General features: G+C 44.3%; 1 protein-coding gene and 1 pseudogene across 4 annotated transcripts in view; one reads left to right on the top strand and one right to left on the bottom strand.

Annotated features, from left to right (window-relative positions):
- Window positions 1-26,076, top strand: part of TNRC18 (trinucleotide repeat containing 18) — a 1,076,633-nt gene that overhangs the window by 796,935 nt on the left and 253,622 nt on the right. The window lies entirely within an intron of this gene.
- LOC134946087 (5S ribosomal RNA) lies at window positions 22,971-23,089 on the bottom strand (annotated as a pseudogene).

Raw genomic sequence — 26,076 nt, 5'->3', positions numbered from 1 at the left:
TCCCCTGCACTGCACTACAGAAACAGGGTAAAACAGAGAGGGGGGGCAAAATTTATGGCGATATTTTGATATATATAAAGCAGCTATAAGGGAGCACTTATTATAAGGCTATCCCTGTTATATATAGCGCTTTTGGTGTGTGCTGGCAAACTCTCCCTCTGTCTCCCCAAAGGGCTAGTGGGTCCTGTCTTCGTTAGGAGCATTCCCTGTGTGTCTGCTGTGTGTCGGTACGTGTGTGTCGACATGTATGATGACGATATTGGTGTGGAGGCGGAGCAATTGCCAAATATGAGGATGTCACCCCCTAGGGAGTCGACACCAGAATGGATGCCTTTATTTATGGAACTACGGGATAGTGTCAACACGCTAAAGCAGTCGTTTGACGACATGAGACGGCCGGACAATCAATTAGTGCCTGTCCAGGCGACTCAAACACCGTCAGGGGCTGTGAAACGCCCTTTGCCTCAGTCGGTCGACACAGACCCAGACACTGACTCCAGTGGTGACGGTGACGAATCAACCGTATTTTCCAGTGGGGCCACACGTTATATGATTTTGGCAATGAAGGAGGCGTTACATTTAGCTGATACTACAGGTACCACTAAACAGGGTATTATGTGGGGTGTGAAAAAACTACCTATAGTTTTTCCTGAATCAGAAGAATTAAATGACGTGTGTAATGAAGCGTGGGTTGCCCCTGATAAAAAGCTGATAATTTCAAAGAAATTATTGGCATTATACCCTTTCCCGCCAGAGGTTAGGGAGCGCTGGGAAACACCTCCTAGGGTGGACAAGGCGCTAACACGCTTATCTAAACAAGTGGCGTTACCCTCTCCTGAGACGGCCGCACTTAAAGATCCATCAGATAGGAGGATGGAAAATATCCAAAAAAGTATATACACACATGCAGGTGTTATACTACGACCAGCTATAGCGACTGCCTGGATGTGCAGTGCTGGGGTAGTTTGGTCAGAGTCCCTGATTGAAAATATTGATACCCTGGACAGGGACAATATTTTACTGTCGTCAGAACAAATAAAGGATGCATTTCTTTATATGCGTGATGCACAGAGGGATATCTGCACACTGGCATCACGGGTAAGTGCTAGGTCCATTTCGGCCAGAAGAGCTTTATGGACGCGACAGTGGACAGGCGATGTGGATTCAAAACGACATATGGAAGTTTTGCCGTATAAAGGGGAGGAGTTATTTGGAGTCGGTCTATCAGATTTGGTGGCCACGGCTACAGCCGGGAAATCCACCTTTCTACCTCAAGTCACTCCCCAACAGAAAAAGGCACCGACTTTTCAACCGCAGCCCTTTCGTTCCTTTAAAAATAAGAGAGCAAAGGGCTATTCATATCTGCCACGAGGCAGAGGTCGAGGGAAGAGACAGCAACAGGCAGCTCCTTCCCAGGAACAGAAGCCTTCCCCGGCTTCTACAAAAGCCTCAGCATGACGCTGGGGCTTCTCAAGCGGACTCGGGGACGGTGGGTGGTCGTCTCAAAAATTACAGCGCGCAGTGGGCTCACTCGCAGGTAGATCCCTGGATCCTGCAGATAATATCTCAGGGGTACAGGTTGGAATTAGAGACAGATCCACCTCGCCGTTTCCTGAAGTCTGCTTTACCAACGTCCCCCTCCGAAAGGGAGACGGTTTTGGAAGCCATTCACAAGCTGTACTCTCAGCAGGTGATAGTCAAGGTACCTCTTCTACAACAAGGGAAGGGGTATTATACCACTCTTTTTGTGGTACCGAAGCCGGATGGCTCGGTAAGGCCTATTCTAAATCTGAAGTCCTTGAACCTGTACATAAAGAAGTTCAAGTTCAAGATGGAGTCACTCAGAGCAGTGATAGCGAACCTGGAAGAGGGGGACTTTATGGTATCCTTGGACATCAAGGATGCGTATCTCCACGTTCCAATTTACCCCTCACACCAGGGGTACCTCAGTTTCGTTGTACAAAACTGTCACTATCAGTTTCAGACGCTGCCGTTCGGATTGTCCACGGCACCTCGGGTCTTTACAAAGGTAATGGCCGAGATGATGATTCTTCTTCGAAGAAAAGGCATATTAATTATCCCATACTTGGACGATCTCCTAATAAGGGCAAGGTCCAGAGAACAGCTAGAGATGGGATTAGCACTGTCGCAAGAAGTGCTAAAACAGCACGGGTGGATTCTGAATATTCCAAAATCCCAGTTAATGCCGACAACTCGTCTGCTGTTCCTAGGGATGATTCTGGACACGGTTCAGAAAAAGGTTTTTCTCCCGGAGGAAAAAGCCAAGGAGTTATCCGAGCTTGTCAGGAACCTCCTAAAACCAGGAAAGGTGTCTGTACATCAATGCACAAGAGTCCTGGGAAAAATGGTGGCTTCTTACGAAGCAATTCCATTCGGCAGATTCCACGCAAGAATTTTCCAAAGGGATCTGTTGGACAAATGGTCAGGGTCGCATCTTCAGATGCACCTGCGGATAACCCTGTCTCCAAGGACAAGGGTGTCTCTTCTGTGGTGGTTGCAGAGTGCTCATCTATTGGAGGGCCGCAGATTCGGCATACAGGATTGGATCCTGGTGACCACGGACGCCAGCCTGAGAGGCTGGGGAGCAGTCACACAAGGAAGAAACTTCCAGGGAGTATGGACGAGCCTGGAAACGTCTCTTCACATAAACATTCTGGAACTAAGAGCAATATACAATGCTCTAAGCCAGGCAGAACCTCTGCTTCAGGGAAAACCGGTGTTGATCCAGTCGGACAACATCACGGCAGTCGCCCATGTGAACAGACAGGGCGGCACAAGAAGCAGGAGTGCAATGGCAGAAGCTGCAAGGATTCTTCGCTGGGCAGAGAATCATGTGATAGCACTGTCAGCAGTGTTCATCCCGGGAGTGGACAACTGGGAAGCAGACTTCCTCAGCAGACACGATCTTCACCCGGGAGAGTGGGGACTTCATCCAGAAGTCTTCCACTTGCTGGTAACCCGTTGGGAAAGACCAATGGTGGACATGATGGCGTCTCGCCTCAACAAAAAACTGGACAGGTATTGCGCCAGGTCAAGAGATCCGCAGGCAATAGCTGTGGACGCGCTGGTAACGCCTTGGGTGTACCAGTCGGTGTATGTGTTTCCTCCTCTGCCTCTCATACCAAAAGTATTGAGAATTATACGGCAAAGAGGCGTAAGGACGATACTAGTGGTTCCGGATTGGCCAAGAAGGACTTGGTACCCGGAACTTCAAGAGATGATCACGGAAGATCCGTGGCCTCTACCTCTAAGGAGGGACTTGCTTCAGCAGGGTCCCTGTCTGTTTCAAGACTTACCGCGGCTGCGTTTGACGGCATGGCGGTTGAACGCCGGATCCTAAAGGAAAAAGGCATGCCGGAAGAAGTCATTCCTACTTTGATTAAAGCAAGGAAGGAAGTAACCGTGCAACATTATCACCGAATTTGGCGAAAATATGTTGCGTGGTGCGAAGATCGGAGTGCTCCGACGGAGGAATTTCAACTGGGTCGATTCCTACATTTCCTGCAATCAGGATTGTCTATGGGTCTCAAATTGGGATCTATTAAGGTTCAAATTTCGGCCCTGTCGATTTTCTTTCAAAAAGAATTGGCTTCAGTCCCTGAAGTCCAGACCTTTGTTAAGGGAGTGCTACATATACAGCCTCCTGTGGTGCCTCCAGTGGCACCGTGGGATCTCAATGTGGTTTTGGACTTTCTAAAATCTCATTGGTTTGAACCACTAAAGAAGGTGGATTTGAAATATCTCACATGGAAAGTGACCATGCTTCTAGCCCTGGCTTCGGCCAGGAGAGTGTCAGAACTGGCAGCTTTATCTTACAAAAGCCCATATCTGATTTTCCATTCGGACAGGGCAGAACTGCGGACTCGTCCGCATTTTCTCCCTAAGGTGGTGTCAGCATTTCATCTGAACCAGCCTATTGTAGTGCCTGCGGCTACAAGTGACTTGGAGGACTCCAAGTTACTGGACGTTGTCAGAGCATTAAAAATATATATTGCAAGGACAGCTGGAGTCAGAAAATCTGACTCGTTGTTTATATTGTATGCACCCAACAAGATGGGTGCTCCTGCGTCTAAGCAGACGATTGCTCGTTGGATCTGTAGCACAATCCAACTTGCACATTCTGTGGCAGGCCTGCCACAGCCTAAATCTGTAAAGGCCCACTCCACAAGGAAGGTGGGCTCATCTTGGGCGGCTGCCCGAGGGGTCTCGGCATTACAACTTTGCCGAGCAGCTACGTGGTCAGGGGAGAACACGTTTGTAAAATTTTACAAATTTGATACTCTGGCTAAGGAGGACCTGGAGTTCTCTCATTCGGTGCTGCAGAGTCATCCGCACTCTCCCGCCCGTTTGGGAGCTTTGGTATAATCCCCATGGTCCTTTCAGGAACCCCAGCATCCACTAGGACGATAGAGAAAATAAGATTTTACTTACCGATAAATCTATTTCTCGGAGTCCGTAGTGGATGCTGGGCGCCCATCCCAAGTGCGGATTATCTGCAATAATTGTACATAGTTATTGTTAACTAATTCGGGTTATTGTTGAAGGAAGCCATCTTTCAGAGGCTCCGCTGTTATCATACTGTTAACTGGGTTTAGATCACAAGTTGTACGGTGTGATTGGTGTGGCTGGTATGAGTCTTACCCGGGATTCAAAATCCTCCCTTATTGTGTACGCTCGTCCGGGCACAGTACCTAACTGGAGTCTGGAGGAGGGTCATAGGGGGAGGAGCCAGTGCACACCACCTGATCTGGAAAAGCTTTACTTTTTGTGCCCTGTCTCCTGCGGAGCCGCTATTCCCCATGGTCCTTTCAGGAACCCCAGCATCCACTACGGACTCCGAGAAATAGATTTATCGGTAAGTAAAATCTTATTTTTTCAAAACGCTTAGAGATAGGAATGCACAGCTGAACGCACAGCTGTGCATGGTTGGAGCTACATTACAGCAGACAGCGTCCCCCTTTTTACACATTACAGCAGACAGCGTCCCCTTATTACACATTCCGGCAGACAGCGTCCCCTTATTATACATTACGGCAGACAGCATCCCCTTATTACACATTCTGACAGACAGCATTCCCTTATTACACATTACGGCAGACAGCGTCCCCTATTACACATTACGGCAGACAGTGTCCCCTTTTTACACATTGCGGCAGACAGAGAGAATAGATAGATAGATAGATAGACAGACAGAATAGATTATACTTACTGTCTCCACTGGCTCAGGCAGTCAGGCTCCTTGGTGCAGCTGCTGGCAGATCCCAGGGAGGGAGGGGGAGGAGGGAGCTGCAGCAGCGCACTGTAATTGGTGGTGCCGCCGCATGAAGCTGTCCCTCTCCTTCCACATAAGCTGGCCGCCGCTGCTGTGAATGCTGGGATGCACTTCCCCACCAATTACAGTGTACTGTACAGTAGCTCCCTCCTCCCCCCTCCCTCCTCTTCCTTCTCACCTGCCCCCAGAGCTGTGCCTCTCCTCGATAATGCAGTGGGCACACACAGGCGGCTTGTAATGAGTCAATTTGACTCATTACAATGCCGCTGACTGTAGGGAATGCGGGCAGTTGCGCCCTCAGGGCGACTGTGCTGTGTGCCAAGCACACCTGCCACACATGTAGTTACGGCCCTGCACTGAAATAAGTGTCAGGGTGGCAGAAACGTGGGTTTGGTGCCATTGTAGGGCGTATGGAGTAAATGATAGTCTATGACAGAAGGAGAGCACATGAGAGGATAGGGCCCTCTCGTGGGGGCTTACATTCTAATGGGAAGGGGCAGACAGACAGGGATGATGCAGATGGGTAGACAGTGAGCATGGAACAGAGGGTTAGGATGAGAGGTGGCTGTGTTTGATGAAGAAGTTGGTTTTGAGAGCCCATTTGAAGTTTTGTAGAGAGGTGGAGAGTCTGATAAGCAGAAGCACATTTAAAATCTTGGAGGTTGGACTGATAGGAGGTAATCAGCATCAGAGACGACATGCATTTGTGGAGCGGAAGTGTAAAGGGAGATAAGGTCAGAGATGTGAATGGACAGGAATGGGTTAAGGTTTTATTAGTGTAAGAAGCTTGAATTGGAGAAGCATTTTTGAGATGGAAACTGCAGAACTGTGAAAGGTACTGAATGTGTGGTTTGAAAGAGGGGAAGGAGTCGAGGATAACTCCAGGACAGCACACTTGTGGGCTAGAGGAGATAGTTGTGCCATCAATAGATGATGAAATTGTGGGAGGGTGGGAAGATGATCAGCTCAGTCTTAGACATGTTAAGTTTAAAGCGATGGGATATTCAAGAAGAGATAGCAAAGGGACATTTGGTGATACAAGGCGGGAGGTCAGAGGAGATAGAGTAGGTCTAAATATCATCAGCATAGAACTGATATTGGAGGTCTAAAGAGCTAATGAGTTCACATAAAGAGGACTTATAGAGGGAGAAAAGGAAAGGTACAAGAACAGACTCTTGTGGAACACCTACTGTTAGTGGAAGTGGTGGGAAAAGTCAAGTCATGATAGGAGACGGATAAGAAACGGTCAGAATGGCAAGAGGACAGCCAGGAAAGGAGAGTATCATGCAGACTAGGGTAGTGAAGGATTTGCAGGAGGAGAGGGTGGTCCACAGTGTCAAAAGCAGCAGAGAAGATGAGGAGAATAAGCAGAGAGCAGTGGCCCTTGGATTTAGCAGCAAGGAGGTCATTGCTTACTTTCATGAAGGCAGAATGCAGAGTGGAATGCAGGTGACAGAAACCAGACTGAAATTGGTCAAGCAGGGAGTGGAAGGAAAGAAAAATCGAAAGAACATCAGGCTGCGCAGCTTGACCTCTGATGTCACATCATGTTGCACACAGCCAGGAGCAGGGGGAGCCGGGCAGCCTCTGAGTAGTTTACTGCAGGTGCTCAGTGTTGCCCGCATAAAAAAAAGCGCATGCGCTGACTGATCCCAGGATTGGAAGCTCCAATCCCGAGACTCAAATCCTGATGATTTAAGGCCAAAATCTCATTATCTCGCCAATGCCGAGATTGCCTACCCTAGTGTTAGGATCAAGGGTAGGTTTTTAAGATTAGGGGAGACAAGAGCATGCTTGAAGGCAGGAGGTTCAGTGCCTAAAGAGAGGGAGATATTAAGGTGGTGGGCAAGATGGGAACAGGCAGAAGGAGAGAGGTAGCAGAGGAGGCAGGAGGGAAAAGAGTCAAGTGAGGAGGTGGGGGGGAGCACCTGATGTGGGCCATGAATTTATCCCCAGATACAGGGGATAAAAGTAGTCAGAGTTGGTAGAATTAATGGGGAGGGGTGGTCTGGGGAAAAAAGAGGACAGGTTGTTGAGGGTCTGGTGGGATATAATGTCCTGATGTATCGAGTCAATTTAAGATGTGAAGTAGGTGGCAAAGTCGAAGGCAGAGAGAAAGGGAATTCAGGGGTGAGCAGAGGAGGGAGTTAAAAGTAGCTAAAAGATGCCAGGGATTTGAGGACTGGGAGGAGATGAGGTTTCGCTAATAACAAAAAAAAGTTAGAAGAACACTCTTGAAAGTTTCAATCCATACTTTCGGCCAGTTTTGACCTTCATTCTGGGAGATCTTGGAGCACAAGTCCAGGGGATAAGTATCAAAGGTCATCAATGCAGTTTTGCACTGTGAAAGTGTATATTGCTCTTCCGGGAGTCTGGAAAATCTCCCCAAATTTTGTGAGTCTCTCGGACATTTCGGAAGAGAATACAAGTGTGCTTCATCTAATTATAGAGTGGTGTGAAAATTCATAATTTTCCCTCCTCTCTCATGTATCTAATCACTACAGCTCTGCATAGCACTCAGTGAGTCACATTGTATTTGAGGAACCCATCTTGTTGGTTGCCCTTGTTGAACAGGGACCTCAAAGAGGTGGCATTGTTGCAAATACTTTGGAGTATTAAGGTGCATACACATGGTGAGATTTTGGATATCTTCGATTTTGACTATGCGATATGGACTATGCGATATTGACTATGGGGTTAATTCAGACCTGATCGCTCGCTAGCAGTTTTTTGCAGCGCTGCGATCAGACAGTCGCCGCCTACAGGGGAGTGTATTTTAGCTGTGCAAGTGTGCAATCACATGTGCAGCCGAGTGGTACGAAAAGATCTTTTGCAGTTTCTGAGTAGCCCAGGACTTACTCAGCCGCTGTGATCACTTCAGCCTGTCCAGGACCGGAATTGATGTCAGACACCCGCCCTGCAAACGTTTGGAAACGCCTCTGTTTTTCCAACCACTCCCTGAAAATGGTCAGTTGCCACCCACAAACTCTTCCTGTCAATCTCCTTGCGATAGGCTATGCAAATGGATTCTTCGTAAAGCCCATCGCACAGCAATGATCCGCTTTGTAACCCGAGCGACACGCCTGCGCATTGCAGTGCATACGTATAGCAAAAGAAGGAGAGAAAAGGATATGTTTTCGGTGCACAAACGTGAATTTTTGTATTAAAATATAACTTTTATTTCATATCTTAAAAAAGTTTTTTATGACATATTTTATTTCATGTCCTAAAGGTTGACTTTTGCGAAATATTTAAAAAAACATGTATATAGTTGATGTAATAACATTACAACACTGTGAATTGCAGTGCATGCGCAGTTCTGACCTGATCGCAGCACAGTGAAAAAAGCTAGCGTGCGATCAGGTCTGAATTACCCCCAATGTGTGCTTGCGATATTGGCTATGTGCGATTTTGACTAAGTGCCAATTTTGACTATACTTTAGTAACTAGATAGTCAAAATTGACTTACCTGCATAGTCAATCTAACCTTGTGATACTGACCCAGTGGGACCGCGCATTGGGATTGCATCGGTATTGCAAGGTGGCTAGCACCTTGCGATTTGCACTAACTTTCCTTGCGATTTTGACTATATAGTCAAAATCGCAAGGCAATATTGCACTGTGTGTATACACCTTAAGAGTGAGATGCATCATCGTTTGGATAAAATTGAGAGAGATAAAGTACCAACCAAATAGAGATGAGCGGGTTCGATTCCCAGAGAACCGAACACCCCTGAACTTCACGCTCCGAGCTTGGATCCGAGTCTGGCTCGGGACTTCCCGCCAGACTTGGAAACCAGAACGAGACAAAACGGCATCATCCCGCTGTCGGAATCTCGTGGGTTTTGGATTCCATATAAACAGCTGCGCATCACCGCCATTTTCACTCTGAACTTGGAGAGTGAGGAAGACAGACCTCTGTCTCTCTGTGGGTGGTGGCGTCGGTCGGGGTTAGTTTCTGCTCTATAGGGGTGCTGTCCTGGCTGTCACTGGTGTTTCATGTGCTGCTACAGGTGCTGCAGCTGTACATGGGTGTAGCTGTCCTCCTGTTTGCTGCAAAGTATAGGGGTGCTGCTGTTAAAATAACATTACACTGGCCCTGTATGCTGTAAAAATTCAGGGGTGCAGTTGTTAGAAATTAAAAGCACACTGGTCCTGTATGCTGTAAAAATATAGGGATGCTGCTGTTAAAATAACATTATACTGGCCCTGCATGCTGTAAAAATTCAGGGGTACAGTTCAAATAAAAGCACACTGGTCCTATATGTGTTAGGTGCCGCGGTCCGCGGCGCCGCTCGGTCTGCTTCCGAGCGATGCTCACGGCCGCCGCACCTCCCTCCCTGCCCACCCGGCGCCTAGCAACGCCAGGACGCCGTGCGTACTGTAGCCGCCGGGTCCCTGGCAACGCTAGGACGCCGGGCGTCCTCAGCCGCTGGGTCCATAGCAACGGGGACGCCATTGGCGGACCACGTTCCCCGTTGCCAGATAGGATTGATAAGTTGCTCATGCAGCAGGGCAGCTGCACGGCAACTAGTAATTAGGGTCTGGGGGCTGGTCTTGCTGGCCCTCCTGTCATTAGCCAGCAGGGTCTTTTTATGGGAGCCAGCACACTGCAGCCTCGCCGGTGATAGCTTCCTGTATGCTGTTCCTGCCTTGCAACGCGTCTGTTCCTGGTCAGCTGTATCTGGTCGATCCTGCTCCCTGTGCTCCTGAGTTCTGGAGTTCTGAAGCCGGTCCTGGGAATCCTTTCTGTCCAAGTGAACCTGTTGCAGTCATCTGGGGGTTCTCGCTTGTTAGGGTTCTCTCCCGGTTTCGTGAGTAGCGGCTTCTGCCGCATGTTGCGGCCTAGGCCGCTTTGTCCTTGTTTTACTTTTGTATTGGTGGTTTTTGCGGAGGTTTCCGCTTTTCACTGTCCTCCCCGGAACTCGGCGGTGCCGTGTGGGGGAGTGGACAGTGGTATCTTTTGTTGTTCTTTTCCTTTGGCGGCGTGCCGCACATATATTTAGTTTTAGGGTAGTTAGTAGCCCCTAGCTTCTGTTTGATTTAGTTAGAGGTCCCCTTGTTATTATCCTGTCTCGGTTCACGCCTTGTCTCACTCTAAGACCTGGGGGCATCGGAGTTGGGCAGACCTAATCCACCCTTCAAACGCGGCTGCCATGGGCCCAAGAAACCATAGTCACTCAGGCGTGAACTGACCACACGGGTAAAACAACGGAGGTAGGGTGCTAGGGGCTATTCCCGTACCATCCCTTATTTCAGCGTCACGTCCTGGTGCTCTGGACTCTCTACACAAACATCTCTCCAGTTCTGAGCATCAGGAACGTAACAATATGTTGTAAAACTATAGGGATGCTGCTGTTAAAAAATAATATTACACTGGTCGTGTATGCTGTAAAAATTCAGGGGTGCTTCTGTTGTTCAGATAAAAGCACACTGGTCCTGTATGCTGTAAAAATATAGGGGGTGCTGCTGTTAAAAAATAATATTACACTGGCCCTGTATGCTGTAAAAAGTCAGGAGTGCAGTTGTTAAAAATGAAATGCACACTGGCCCTGTGCGCTGTAAAAATATAGGGGTGCTGCTGTAAAAATAACATTACACTGGCCCTGTATGCTGTAAAAATTCAGGGGTGCAGTTGTTCAAATAAAAGCACACTGGTCCCGTATGCTGTAGGAATACAGGGGTGCTGTGAAAATAAAGGGGCACTGTTCTGTGTGCTGTAATAATAAAGGGGTGCTGTCCTGTGAAATGGACAACAACAATTTGGAGGGAAAAATAGTGGAAGGTCCACTTCCTAGTACTAGTGCTGAAGCTGCTGCTGCCACCAGTCATGACATTGACGATGCAATTCCATCAACGTCGTCTGCTAAGGCCAATGCCCAATGTCATAGAGGGCATGTAAAATTCAAGAATCAATAATTAAAAATCAGAAAAGACAAACAAATTATTTGACGAAAAATGTAAATTTGGCAATATGCCATTCACGACACAAAGTGGCAAGGAAAGGCTAAGGCCTTGGCCTATGTTCATGACCGGTGGCTCAGCTTCTCATGTGGATGGAAGTCCTCCTCTTGAAAATTTTCAAAAAATTAAGCTTGTTAAAGCACAGGAAAAAAACAACTGTGCGTTCAGAGATATCACAAATCCCCAAGGAGAGTCCAAGTGTGTCCGCAGTTGCTATGTCTAGGCCTGACCTTCCCAAGTCTGTATGGAAATAGGAGGCTCCTACCACGATTTGCATACCCCCTGCAAGTGCTGGGAAGAGCACCGCCAGTCCAGTTGCTGATATTGAGATTGAGGATGTCACTGTAGACGTACACCAGGATGAGGAGGATATTGGTGTAGCTGGCGTTGAGGAGGAAGTTGACGATGAGGATTCTGATGGTGATGTGGTTTGTTTGAATAAGGCACCAGTGGAGACAGTTGTTGTCCGTGGGATGAGAAAGCCGATTGTCATGCCTGGGCAAAATATCAATAAAGCCACCTCTTCGGTGTGGAATTAATTCTCCACAAATACTGACAACGGGTGTCAAGCCGTGTGTTGCCTTTGTCAATCCATAACAAGTAGGGGTAAGGATGTTAACCACCTAGTAACATCCTTCCTTATACGTCACCTGCAGCACATTCATCAGAAGTCATTGAATGTAACAAAATATGCAAAAAGGAAATAAGAGCGGCTAAAGTAGAAACTGAAAAACTAGTAGCAAAGGAAAGCAAAACAAATCCCAAAAAATTATTTAAATACATTAATAGCAAGAGATTAAAGAAGGAGAGTATAGGCCCTTTAAAAGACAAGTTGGGAGTCTTTAGCAAAAATGATAATGATATAGCGGACACACTAAATGAGGTTTTTTTCAACAGTATTTACTAGAGAGGACCCAATTCAGGGACTAACATATAATTTCAATAATGAGAATATCCCACTGATAGGTACTTATTTGAGCGAGGAAGTAGTCTGTGACCAATTAAAACATTTAAAGATTAATAAGTCACCAGGTCCCGATGGTATTCACCCAAGGGTTCTAATGGAGCTTCATTCTGAACTTGCAAAACTGCTATTTTTGATCTTTAAGGATTCTGTATTATCAGGTATTATTCCCAAAGACTGGCGTATAGCGGAAGTAGTGCCTATATTCAAAAAGGGAAGTAAAGCTGAACCAGGTAATTATAGACCAGTTAGTCTTACATCTATAGTGGGGAAAGTATTGGAAGGTATTCTAAGAGATAGTATTCAGAAGTTCCTTCAAGTCAATAAGGTAATTAAAAGGAATCAACATGGGTTTATGAAGGACAGATCCTGTCAAACCAACTTACTTGGCTTTTATGAAACCGTAAGCGCAAACCTAGATCAGGGTAAAGAGGTGGATGTAATCTTTTTAGATTTTGCCAAAGCGTTCGATACTGTACCACACATGAGACTTATCTACAAGCTACAAGAATCAGGGCTAGGAAGCACAATATGCACTTGGGTCAAAAACTGGTTAGCTAATAGGGAGCAGCGCGTTGTGGTTAATGGATCTTTATCAACTTGGACTGAAGTGCTAAGTGGTGTGCCGCAAGGCTCAGTATTAGGACCGCTATTGTTCAATATTTTCATTAACGACCTAACAGAAGGTCTAGAGAGCATGGTGTCAATTTTTGCAGATGATACCAAATTGTGTAAAGTTATAAATGCGGAGAGGGATGCTGAGTCGCTTCAGAATGACTTAGTTAAATTAGAAGCTTGGGCAACGAAATGGAGAATGCGCTTCAATACAGACAAGTGTAAGGTAATGCACTGTGGTAACAAGAGCAAAAATAACACCTACCTACTAAATGGGGTACAATTAGGGGATTCTGTACTGGAAAAGGACTTAGGTGTCCTCATAGATAGCAAACTAAGCAGTAGTACCCAAAGTAGGACTGCAGCAAAGAAGGCTAATAAGATATTAGCATGCATAAAACGGGGAATTGATGCTAGGGACGAGAGTATTATACTCCCGTTTTATATAAATCACTTGTGAGGCCACACCTTGAATACTGTGTACAATTCTGGGCACCTTACTACAAAAAGGATATCCTGGAGCTAGAAAAGGTTCAAAGGCGGGCAACCAAACTAATTAAGGGTATGGAGACGCTGGAATACGAGGAAAGGCTTGCAAGACTAGGCATGTTTACACTGGAAAAGAGATTAAGAGGGGACATGATCAACATTTACAAATATATAAGGGGACAATATACAGTTCTTGCGCAGGACCTGTTTTTGGTTAGAACAACACAGAAAACTCGTGGACACTCGCTTAGGTTAGAGGAGAGGAGATTCCACACAATACGTCGTAAAGGCTTTTTTACGGTAAGGATGATACGTGTTTGGAATTCCCTGCCTGAGGGAGTTGTAATGGCGGACTCAGTCAACACCTTTAAGAATGGGTTAGATAAATTCCTAATGGATAAGGATATCCAGGGTTACGGGGCATAGTCACGCACTATGGTTATTATAAAAATGAGGGGTTAATCGGAACGGCAGTCAGCAACTTCAGTCAAAATTTTATACAAAATAATCGTGCATAGGAGACCACAAATAGGTTGAACCCGATGGACAATTGTCTTTTTTCAACCTTAGATACTATGTTACTATGTTACTATTGTCAAGTTCAGAAACTTTGGGTAATAGCGTAAGCAGTTCACTGACGCCTAAATCCCTTCCTGTTGTACCCAAGCTCCTGCAACCAACACCACCAACTCCCTCAACGTCAATTTCCTCCTCAGTCAGGAATGGAAGTAGTCCTGCAGGCCATGTCACTGGCATCACTGATGAGTCCTCTTCTAACCGGGATTCCTCCATAGGATCCTTGAGTGGTACGCCTGCTGCTGCTGTTGTTGCTGCTGGGAGTCGATCGTCATCCCAGAGGGGAACTACTACTACTTAAACTAAGCAATTGACTGTCCAACAGTCCTTTGCGAGGAAGATGAAATATGACGGATTACTGAGGCCGTAACATCTATGCTGGTCTTAGACGTGCGTCCGGTATCCGCCATTACCAAATCCTGTCTAGATTCCACTTCACTAGGAGAGCGATTCCTGGACTGTACAGGGACATTAAGAAAAGTGTCCTTCGTGTCCTGAAAAATGCGGTTGTTTCCACTGTCCACTTAATCACGGACATGTGGACAAGTGGAGCAGGGCAAACTAAGGACTACATGACTGTGACAGCCCACTGGGTAGATGTATTGCCTCCCGCAGCAACAACAGCAGTGGCACCAGCAGCAGTATCTCACAAACGCCAACTCGTTCCTAGGCAGGCTACGCTGTGTATCACTAATTTTCGTAAGCGGCACATCGCTGGAAACCTCTTACGGAAACTGAAGGACATCATTGCATAATGGCTTACACCACTTAGACTCTCCCGGTGATTTGTGACATCGGACAACGCCACCAATATTGTGCGTGCATTACATCTGGGCAAATTCCAGCACATCCCATGTTTTGCACATACAATTCATTTGATGGTGCAGAATTTTTTGAAAAATGACAGGGGCATGCAGGAGTGGCCCAAAAATTGCGGGCCACTTTTGACATTCAGCGACTGCGTGCCAAAGACTGGAGTGCCAGCAAACACTCCTGAACCTGCCCTGCCATCACCTGAAGCAAGAGGTGGTAACGAGGTGTAATTCAACCCTCTATAGGCTTCAGAGAATGGAGGAGAAACAAAAGGCCATTCAATACTATACATCCAGAGCTAAGGACAGAGCGATTCCGCTAAGCATGTTGGACTTGTGGATGGAGCCCTTCATTTGCTTTGCCAGGATTCAAGGGTGGTCAAACTGTTGAAATCAGAGCACTACATTTTGGCCATTGTGCTTGATCCTATGTTTAAGGCCTACGTTGTATCTTTCTTTCCGGCAGACACAAGTCTGCAGAGGTTCAAAGACCTGCTGGTGTGAAAATTATCAACTCAAGCAGAACGTGACCCATCAACTGCTCCTCCTTAATTTTCTCGCACAACTGGGGCTGCGAGGAAAAGGATAACATTTCCGAGCCCACCCGATGGCGGTGATGCAGGGCAGTCAGGAGCAAGTGTTGACATCTGGTCCAGACTGAAGGAGCTGCCAACAATTACTGACATGTCTACTGTCATTGCATATGATGCTGTCACCATTGAAAGAATGGTGGAGGATTATATGGGTGACAGCATCCAAGTAGGCATGTCAGACAGTCCTTATGTATACTGGCAGGAAAAAGAGGTAATTTGGAGGCCCTTGCACAAACTGGCTGTATTTTACCTAAGTTGCCCCCCCTCCCCCCTCTAGTGTCTACTCCGAAAGAGTATTTAGTGCAGCCGGTAACCTTGTCAGCGGTTGGCATAAGAGGTTACTTCCACAAAATGTGGAGAAGATGATGTTCATCAAAATGAATTATAAATTCCTCCAGGAAGACCTTTACCAGCAATTGCCTCCAGAATGTACACAGGGACCTGTGATGGTGGATCCCAATGGGAATTAATTAATACTTTGTAAGGAGGAGGATATACACACTGAACGGGGTGAGTAATTGGAGGATGAGGTGGACATCTTGCCTCTGTAGAGCCAGTTTGTGCAAGGAGAGATGGGTAACAGTGATCACTATATGATCACATTCGACATTCGACATCAGTTTCAAGAAACATAGCTATAAGGGATCAACCAAAACATTTAACTTTAGAAAAGCTAACTTCAGTATGCTGAGATGTGCACTAAACGACATTGGCTGGGAAGTTTTGTTTCGTGGCAAGAACACTACGGAAATGTGGGATGCTTTAAAAGGGTTGCTAGATAGCAATATTCACAAATTCAAATGCAGGAGTACCAAACTCAAACCAATGTGGCTTAAGAAGATCAAGGAAGAAATGGATAAAAAGAAGCATGCTTTCAAAGCATTTAAATCTAATCGAAAGGAGGAGCCATTCCAGTACTACAAGGAATGCAATAAAAGATGCAAAAAAGTAATGAGCAACTAAAATTGAAAACGAAAAGCAAATCGCTATAGAGAGTAAAACCAAACCTAAAATGTTTTTTAAAGACATAAACAGTAAAAGGTTAAAAAAGGAGACCGTAGGTCCAATAAAAGATGAATTTGGAGTATTGATAAATGATGATGAAATAAAAGCGTAAATACTGAACAAATTTTTTTCATCAGTGTTCACCAGAGAAGAACGACAGTAGGAGTATTGCATAATGATAGTGACAGCAATGATTCATGGCTAGATACTTGTTTAAGGGAAAAAGTAGTCCGGGAGAGACTAAGCAAAAATTAAGATTAATAAATCACCTGGCCCAGCTGGACTTCACCCGAGGGTTCTTATGGAGCTTAGGTCACAACTAGCAAGACCCCTGTACTTGATTTTCAATAGTTCAGCTAGGTCAGGCATGGTACCGAAGGATTGGTGTATAGCTGAGGTAGTGCCCTTATTTAAAAAGGGATCTAAAAATCATCCGGGTAACTACAGACCGGTTAGTTTGACATCTATAGTGGGGAAAATATTGGAAGTAATTTTAAGGGATAGCATACCAAAGTATCTGCAGACCGCTAAGATTATTAGCAAGAACCAACATGGGTTTGTGAGGGACAGATCATGTCAAACTAACTTAGCTAGCTTCTATGAGGAAGTGAGCGACAATCTTGACCAGGGAAAAGCAGTGGATGTGGTTTTCGATAGTGCCTCACAGGAGACTGATCATCAAATTAAAGGAGCTTGGTCCAGGAAAAACTATTTGTACATGGATAAGTTACTGGCTGGATAACAGGGTAAAGTGAGTAGTGGTCAATGGGATGTCCTCCAGCTGGGCACCAGTAGTCAGCGGAATACCACAAGGGTCCATACTCGGGGTACTACTATTCAACATATTTATCAATGACCTAGAAATAGGCCTGGAAAGCACAGTGTCAATCTTTGCAGATGATCCTAAACTGTATAGGGTAATTATTTTGGGAATAGATGTGGAGTCTGTACAGAATGACTTATCTAAACTTGAAATCTGAGCGTCTAAATGGAGAATGAGGTTCAATATAGAAAAATGCAAAGTTATGCATTTCGGGACTAAAAACAAACTTGCATCCTACATATTAAATGGGTAAAATCTAGAGGTAACAGTATTGGAAAAAGATTTGCGGGTACTGACAATAGGCTTAATAACCGTATACAATGTCAAAGTGCAGAAAAGAAGTTAAGTAAGGTGCTTGCGTGCATAAAACGGGGAATTGAGACAAGGGATGAGAGTGTAATTCTGCTGTTGTACAAATCATTGGTACGTCCACACCTGGAATATTGTGTTCAATTTTGGGCACCTCATTCTAAAAAAGATATCTGTGAACTCGAAAGGGTTCAGAGGCGAGCTACTAATTTGATTAAAGGGCTAGAGGGACTGGTTACGAGGAAAGGCTTACTAGGTTGAATATGTATACACTGGAAAGGAGGCGTCTAAGAGGAGACATTATTAATATCTTCAAATATGTAAAGGGACATTACAAAGAGTTATCAGAGGAATTGTTTATTAAAAGAACTCTGTATAGGACACGAGGGCACTCGCTGAGGCTAGAGGAGAGAAAATTGCGTATGCAACGTAGGAAAGGGTTTCTTCACTGTTAGGTCAATAAGGATTTGGAATTCCCTGCCAGAGAAGGTGGTAATGGCGGACTCTGTAAATGTATTTAAAAACGGACAATTCCATCTTGCACCTTTTTTTTTCTTATTTGCATTGTGTGCTCTTTGGGCCTAGTTTTTAAAACTGCCATCCTGTCTGCCACTGCAGTGCCACTCCTAGATGGGCCAGGTGTTTTTGCCGCCTACTAGTGTCGTTTAGCTTAGTCTCCCAGTGACCTCAGTGCACCTCTTTTTTTTTTAATGAGCTTGGTCCAGGAAAAACTATTTGTACATGGATAAGTTACTGGCTGGATAACAGGGTAAAGTGAGTAGTGGTCAATGGGATGTCCTCCAGCTGGGCACCAGTAGTCAGCGGAATACCACAAGGGTCCATACTCGGGGCACTACTATTCAACATATTTATCAATGACCTAGAAATAGGCCTGGAAAGCACAGTGTCAATCTTTGCAGATGATACTAAACTGTATAGGGTAATTATTTTGGGAATAGATGTGGAGTCTGTACAGAATGACTTATCTAAACTTGAAATCTGAGCGTCTAAATGGAGAATGAGGTTCAATATAGAAAAATGCAAAGTTATGCATTTCGGGACTAAAAACAAACTTGCATCCTACATATTAAATGGGTAAAATCTAGAGGTAACAGTATTGGAAAAAGATTTGCGGGTACTCATTGACAATAGGCTTAATAACCGTATACAATGTCAAAGTGCAGAAAAGAAGTTAAGTAAGGTGCTTGCGTGCATAAAACGGGGAATTGAGACAAGGGATGAGAGTGTAATTCTGCTGTTGTACAAATCATTGGTACGTCCACACCTGGAATATTGTGTTCAATTTTGGGCACCTCATTCTAAAAAAGATATCTGTGAACTCGAAAGGGTTCAGAGGCGAGCTACTAATTTGATTAAAGGGCTAGAGGGACTGGTTACGAGGAAAGGCTTACTAGGTTGAATATGTATACACTGGAAAGGAGGCGTCTAAGAGGAGACATTATTAATATCTTCAAATATGTAAAGGGACATTACAAAGAGCAGGGCCGGTTCAAGGGCGCAGAGCGCCCCGGGCAGGAAAGGGGCGTGGCCTAATACAGGGGGCGTGGTGAGTCACGCCCCCTGTACATTGAAAGCGTTGCTTGAATGCTGAGCGGTGCGCGATGACGTCATCGCGCACCGCACAGCAAAAGGTCCTCTCCACGAAGAGAAACTAGACGCTATGCGTCTAGTTCCCTTCGTGGAGAGGACCTTTGCTGTGCGGTGCGCGATGACGTCATCGCGCACCGCTCAGCAGTTACTCTCCACGAAGGGAAACTAGACGCATAGCGTCTAGTTCCCTTCACAGGAAGCGACGGGGACGGCAGCGGGCAGCGGAGGCGGACGGGGGACACAGCGGGTAGCAGTGGCGGATCTTGCCACGGTGCGGCGCCCTCCGGATGGCGCCAGCGCCCTCCGGAAGGCGGCGCCCCGGGCAAAAGTCCTGCTTGCCCGTGGCAAGAACCGCCACTGACAAAGAGTTATCAGAGGAATTGTTTATTAAAAGAACTCTGTATAGGACACGAGGGCACTCGCTGAGGCTAGAGGAGAGAAAATTGCGTATGCAACGTAGGAAAGGGTTTCTTCACTGTTAGGTCAATAAGGATTTGGAATTCCCTGCCAGAGAAGGTGGTAATGGCGGACTCTGTAAATGTATTTAAAAATGGACAATTCCATCTTGCACCTTTTTTTTTCTTATTTGCATTGTGTGCTCTTTGGGCCTAGTTTTTAAAACTGCCATCCTGTCTGCCACTGCAGTGCCACTCCTAGATGGGCCAGGTGTTTTTGCCGCCTACTAGTGTCGTTTAGCTTAGTCTCCCAGTGACCTCAGTGCACCTCTTTTTTTTTCTTTGCATTATGTGCTCTTTGGGGTCTAGTTTTTAAAACTGCCATCCTGTCTGCCACTGCAGTGCCACTGCTAAATGGGCCAGGTGTTTGTGCCGGCCACTTGTATCGCTTAGCTTAGTCATCCAGCTACCTTGGTGCACTTCTTTTTTTTTTCTTTGCATTATGTGCTCTTTGGAGCCTAGTTTTTAAAACTGCCATCCTGTCTGCCACTGCAGTGCCACTCCTAGTTGGGCCAGGTGTTTGTGCCGCCCACATGTGTCGCTTAGCTTAGTCAACCAGTGACCTCGGTGCAACCTTTTGGCCTAAAAACAATATTGTAAGGTGTTCAGAATAGACTGGAAATGAGTGAAAATGAATGTTATTGAGGTTGATAATACCGTAGGATCGAAATTAACCCCAAATTCTGTGATTTTAGCTGCTATTGTGAGTTTTCCTTTTCAAAAATCATCCAGATCCAAAACCAAAACCCGAAAAGGTGGTTTTGGCAAAACCAATCCAGATCCAAAACACGAGCGGGGATCCAGATCCAAAAAACAAAAAGTGTCCGCCGAACATCTCTACAACCAACCAGCTCCTATAATTTTTTCAAAAACACTTCTGAGGAAACAGCTGCTGTATACCGATAGGCTGAGAAGGCCACGCCCCCCCCCCCCCCTTCCCCGTGTGATGAGTACGGGAGCAGTGTACGGCAATGGCAGACGAGCTTCCACATGTCGGGTCCCGAGATTGCTGGGATCTTAAGCCGCCATGACCTGCCTGAGCGGCACATAACAGCCCTGTAAGCCAATTGACCAGCATAATCTGCCCGAAGACAAGCACCGATGTAAGCCGAGTGTACACCTGCCAGGCAACCACTGTCCAGCAGACACCAGGTTGCAGTGCTAGTGATCTGCTGTGACCACTTAAATCCTTTTTGAGGAGCTACATCAGGCATGTCAAACTCAAAATAAGAGTGTGCGGGCCGCAGGAAAATAAAAAGTCTTATATGCAATTTTGAAAGCTCTCTGTGAGTGTTTTCATCACCGACCACAGTATATTAAGACCCATGAGCCTGCTTTTGCTGCTCTGTACTTCCCTGTGATGGAGGGCATCTGTGCATGCTGCATTTTCAAGGGATAGAATGCAGCAGAAATCTTAGACATACGTAAATATATAGTATATATGTTTAAGGACAACACGACTTTATGGAAGAAAAAGAAAAAAAATATATATACAGTATATATATATATATATATATATATATATATATATACTATATGTGTGTGTGTGTGTGTGTGTGTGTGTATGTATAATACAGGGTACCCTATATAGCGCTAAGTGAAAAATGTAAATGCAGCACCTCAAGAAGAATCTCCTGTTAGACGAGGTTCAAAAAGAACAACAAACGTATAGATCTGAGGGCGCTAGTCTCTAATACTGTTCATCACATTAATTTATAAGTAACATAAAAACAACTTAATTAAAAATCAATTTGTGTGTGAGCCTGCCTCTATACAGGTTTACAGAGCGGTTGTGTACACAATTAGCGTCTGGATCCACTCAGCGTTTGATAATGTGTTGATCGGTCCTGGAAGCTGGTGCGACTGAATACGTAAAAAGTTACTATATAAGGTTTTATACCTATTTCAATCAGCAAAGTATATGTCCCTTCAGGATCCCTTTAATATATTGGGCATCTGATTTTGTAACCCTGAAGAAGTCCCAGCAGGGACGAAACGCGTTGGGTTTTATCTAGGCACTGTATTTCCACCTATGCTATCTGTTGTTAAAGAACTTCTTCGGAAGTTGAATACAAACCAGATAAAACTTGGAACTTCTTCTCTGTGAGACTGTACAGATGCCATATGTATATTTTATGTACACAATAAAAACACAAATTGATTTTTTATAAAGTTGTGTTTATGTTACTTATAAATTAATGTGATGAACAGTACTAGAGACTAGCGCACTCTCTATACGTCTATATATATATGTGTATATATATATATATATATATTAGTCCGCACTCTCATCTTCCATGTAATAACTGCTGGGGTGTCTCCCAAGATACATCCAATATCACCACATAGAAATATAGGAAGGAGCACTCTCCAGACTTCCATAAATGCAAAAAATCAATTTATTGTGAATTAAAATGCATACTCAGCTTCTCAAATGTTTTCATAAGGAGGCACTACAATATATCAGAGTTCAGGTGCATTTCCCATCACAGTCCAGCAGCAAGGCTGGTCATGTCTATTTGGCTCCCTTTATACCTCTCTCACACAAAAACGGCGCCAACATATCACTTCCGCGTTCCATGCTGGAACGCATATTACATCACTTCCCTTCATAAATTATGTTTGTAATAATACCTAATACATTCCTGCCCACATAATCAGCTTGTCTCGCAAGTCTTATTAGGGCACACACTTAATTAGCCATTACATATATCCATCATATTGCTTACATGAGCCCTTGTTCACATAGATCGTGGTGTGGTGGTTCGGGTATCATGCGCGATACCCGGTAAGCGTCAGCAGGATACCGGACCGCCGGACCGTGATGTCATTCAGTGCTTGGGATTTCATAATTAGAAAAAATCAAGAAGGGAAAAGAAAGACTATGCTGGGGCACTCTTAGTGAGAAAATGAGACAGTAAAATGTTACCTTTATTATGGATCATTTAAAATATAGTGTGACAGACAAGATAAGGTATTCCGAACACAAATATAAATACCAAGGTAATTTCAAATTAATAAACAGTAAATACCGCAAAAGATGAAAAATTATTATAGAATTGCAGGAGTAGCTTAACATATGTCAACTATCAACAGGTGGATAGCTGGAGTCTCCTGTGATGATATCCCGTGAGTTAATCTAAGCACCATTGGATTGAAAGGTTTGTTGCCTAGTATGGTGTTGAACCACCTTCTGTATCAATGTCTGACGGAAGTGTCACCATAGGCATTTTAATGCAGCGGATTAGACAGGAGTGTATAATCTGCCGAGTTAACGAAAAATTAATTAATGATAACCAACAGATAGTGGATTGAATCATAAAGAAGTGATTTTAAAAACACAGCAGATTTGTGAAAATATATGGACATTCATATATGAAGCATATAATAATAAATCTGTTCTTTCTATTGAAAGAGGAGAAAAAGAAGATTAGAGGAATATTCCTGCTGCTTTCCAACCAAGTTTACTGCACCTGGTGTTCCTTGGCAGTCTCCCAAACAAGTACTGACCAGGCCTTCCAGAGCTTTGCTTCCAAGATCTGACGAGATTAGGCGTCTCCTGTGGAGTATGGCCGTAAACGGTTGGATGAGTGAGTACTTATTCCTGGTAAAAAGAAATGTGCTTCTGCTGTCCAGAATGGAGGCTTCCACAAACATTACTCACCACCACCGTGGTGAAAGGAACTGGATGAGAGAGCACATTGGTACAGAGGTGCAAGGAAAGAAAAAATGATAGCAATAAATGCCAATAAGGCATGAATTGGGTATAGGAGAAAAGAAAAGGGAGAAGACAATAACTTGTAAATATATGTACAGCGACCAGGTGCGGCTAATTGAAATAAATCAAATACAATTAATTATAATGAGGATTGTAGTTAGTTTTTAAGCTGAGTCAGGTTAGTAAATTGGTCCTAAAACCAGATTCTCTATTTAATTATAGACATAATTTAGCACCATCAATATTGAAAAATAATCTCTTCAAACAGAAGGGAAAGACAAATATAGCAAACTAACCCTTTTAGTGTCAGCTGTTTCAATTTGTATTAAATGCTGTTCAAACTAAACGTAAAGTGTATAAATTTGTCCTGAAAACAAATCAGCTGTGCAATCACAGTATAGGTATAGCTTGCAGAGAAAACATTAGAAGGCAATCTCTTGAACCAAGAGAAAGGAACATATGTGTCAAAACAAACACATTATGAGCCTAATTTGCAGCATGAGCATAGATAGACAGTATCTTAGAAGAAAGTAACAAGTATGTCAGAGTAATCTCTTAAAAAGTTTAAAGTGAGTGGTGCACAAAAAGATTGTCAAAGTGAGCAGTTAATACTGCACAGCAACCAGGTGCGGCTGATTGAAATCAATCAAATACAATTGATTATGGAGAGGATCGTAGTTGGTTTTAAAGCTGAATCAGGTTAGTAAATTAGTACTAAAAGCAGATTCTCTATTTTGTTATAGACATAATTTAGCACCATCAGTATTGAAAAATAATCTCTTCAAACAGAAGGGAAAGACAAATATAGCAAAACAACCCTTTGACAATCTTTTTGTGCACCACTCACTTTAAACTTTAAAAGCTGATTTGTTTTCAGGGCAAATTTATACACTTTACGTAGTTTGAACAGCATTTAATACAAATTGAAACCGCTGACACTAAAAGGGTTATTTGGCTATATTTGTCTTTCCCTTCTGTTTGAAGAGATTATTTTTCAATATTGATGGTGCTAAATTATGTCTATAATTAAATAGAGAATCTGGTTTTAGGACCAATTTACTAACCTGACTCAGCTTAAAAGCTATTTACACTCCTCTTCATAATTAATTGTATTTGATTGATTTCAATTAGCCGAACCTGGTCGCTGTACATATATTTACAAGTTATTGTCTTCTACCTTTTCTTTTCTCCTATACCCAATTCATGCCTTATTGGCATTTATTGCTATAATTTTTTCTTTCCTTGCACTCTTGCACCTCTGTACCGATGTGCTCTCTCATCCAGTTCCTTTCACCACGGTGGTGGTGAGTAATGTTTGTGGAAGCCCCATTCTGGACAGCAGATGCACATTTCTGTTTACCAGGAATAAGTACTCACTCATCCAACCGTTTACGGCCATACGTGGAGACGCCTAATCTCGTCAGATCTTGGAAGCAAAGCTCTGGAAGGCCTGGTCAGTACTTGTTTGGGAGACTGCCAAGGAACACCAGGTGCAGTAAGCTTGGTTGGAAAGCAGCAGGAACATTCCTCTAATCTTCTTTTTCTCCTCTTTCAATAGAAAGAACAGATTTATTATTATATGCTTCATATATGAATGTCCATATATTTTCACAAATCTGCTGTGTCTTTAAAATCACTTCTTTATGATTCAATCCACTGTCTGTTGGTTATCATTAATTAATTTTTCGGTAACTCGGCAGATTATACACTCCTGTCTAATCCGCTGCATTAAAATGCCTATGGTGACACTTCAGTCAGACATTGATACAGAAGGTGGTTCAACACCATACTAGGCAACAAACCTTTCAATCCAATGGTGCTTAGATTAACTCACGGGATATCATCACAGGAGACTCCAGCTATCCACCTGTTGATAGTGGACATATGTTAAGCTACTCCTGCAATTCTATAATAAATTTTCATCTTTTGCGGTATTTACTGTTTATTAATTTGAAATTACCTTGGTATTTATATTTGTGTTCGGAATACCTTATCTTGTCTGTCACACTATATTTTAAATGATCCATAATAAAGGTAAAATTTTACTGTCTCATTTTCTCAATAAGAGTGCCCCAGCATAGTCTTTCTTTTCCCTTCTTGATTTTTTCAATGTAACCCCACTGACTCTGGGAGCACCACCGACGGTTTCATCTACACATTGTCACAACTGAGGGCCTGAGCTGACGGGAGGCAGCCTCAGTTGTAGGGGCTGAGATGTACCGGAACCTGGGAGGTTGTATCAGACCCCTGGACATGTAAGTAACATGAATAATAACTGCCCGAAGGCGTGACCACGACAACTTGGATAAAAGTCAATGATGTTTATTATGACAACTCCGCAACACAGCAGCAGTAAAAGAAAACGTAAAAGTCAGCAAAGAATAAATACAGTTCCTGGGTACTACAGGATGGCAGGAGCCACAGGGCACTGGTAGTGTGAGATAGTTCTTATGATCTTCTAGATGGAAAGTCCTTACCAGGCCCGACTGTAGCAATGGAGATAACCCAGGATTGTGCCAGCTGGTGTTCCAGGAAAAGCTGGGTTGCTGAAGATAAAACAGCTGCTGTGGATACTGGCTGGAACCAGACTGTTGTTAGCACGGAGTGGATACTGGCTGGAACCAGTTAAATAATAAATGAACTTGGGAGCGATGAAATATGAACTGAAATGTAGAACTTGAGAGCGGAGAAATAATAATACCGGTGGAGAGTGGTAAAGTGTAGAAAGGACACCGGCCCTTTAAGGGAAGCTGTACTCTGCTGGAAGCTGAGCTGGAAGCAGGTAATGTTGTAGCTGGAAACAGATGAATCCACAATGGATTGGAGAGTCAGGCTACACCGCAGGTGGA

Source organism: Pseudophryne corroboree, chromosome 7 (genome assembly GCF_028390025.1).
Source record: "Pseudophryne corroboree isolate aPseCor3 chromosome 7, aPseCor3.hap2, whole genome shotgun sequence".
NCBI lineage: Eukaryota > Metazoa > Chordata > Amphibia > Anura > Myobatrachidae > Pseudophryne > Pseudophryne corroboree.
This window is presented reverse-complemented; position numbering and strand designations above follow the sequence as displayed.